Raw genomic sequence first — 1,253 nt, forward strand, 5'->3', positions numbered from 1 at the left:
TAGTGAATGAATTACCAAATGGCTTGAGATTTAATGTATTTGTATTATCTTGAACTTCTATTGTTTGAATTGTGAATGAATGGTGAAGTTGCTCATTATGGTAATATGAACTTACTAAGCTGTGAAGTTTACTTCGTGTTATTTACGTATGTTTTATAGAGAATCAAGAATAGCTCAGATTTGGGAGTCGTCGGGAACATCGTCGCACTATCGAACATCTAATTTGGTAGTTTTAAGTTGCGTAATTTTGGTATATGGCATATGTAAGGTACTTTGTATGTTGGTTGTGATTTTAACCATGAGATTTGGCTTGTAAATAATGTTAATATTGATATGTATTGGCTATTATAAATAGCTTGTAAATGTGTACGTTTAGGTATATATATAGTTATGAAAAATGGCTTATTTTGGTATGTTTTGGTATGAAGGTTATTTATAAAGAAGTTATGTATGTATAAATTATGGTACATGAACCATAATGTTTGATTTTATATTAGCATGTATTTGGCTAAGTATATGGCAGTGAATTGAGATTTGGAATAGATGAGAGTATAATGGCATGAAATGTGCAATCGGTTGATGATTTTAACTGCTTGGTTGTATGATGAAATGGTACCATTTGAGTGTTTATAGGATGTGCAAAATGGGTGGCAAATTGGCCTTGCAAATGGCCTACTTTTGTCCAGTGGGTAGAGACACGGGCCTGTGTCTCTACCGTGTGCGACACACAGTTATGCTACATGGTCGTGTCTCCCTTGGTGTTGAAATTGAATTGAAGTCAGTATGCTCCACACGGTCTCACACATAAGTGTGTGACTGGCTGTGTGGTATAAGTCAGTATACCCCCCAAAGGGCACACGGGCTGGACACACGGACGCGTGGTTGGCTGTGTAACCCAAGTCAGTATACTATCCAGTTTTCACACTGTAACACCCGTAACCTATATCAGTCGTCGAACTAGGGTAAAGGAGCATTACCGAACATATCTAAACATCTAGCATTCATTACACAATCATCATAACACTATAAATGATACATCAATATCAAGTCCCTTATATTTGGTCAACGAGACCTTAAACATGAAAAAAAGGGGTTGGGACTAAACTGAGTTCATACAAAATTTTGCAAAAAGCTTAATCATTTTTCAAAGTTATACAGGTCACACGCTTGTGTGAGCGGGCTATGTAATTCACATAGCATTAGACATACCCGTGTGTCTAAGCGTGGCAAAACAGGGCATACATACTGACTTC

The sequence above is a fragment of the Gossypium arboreum genome, chromosome 3 (genome assembly GCF_025698485.1).
Source record: "Gossypium arboreum isolate Shixiya-1 chromosome 3, ASM2569848v2, whole genome shotgun sequence".
NCBI lineage: Eukaryota > Viridiplantae > Streptophyta > Magnoliopsida > Malvales > Malvaceae > Gossypium > Gossypium arboreum.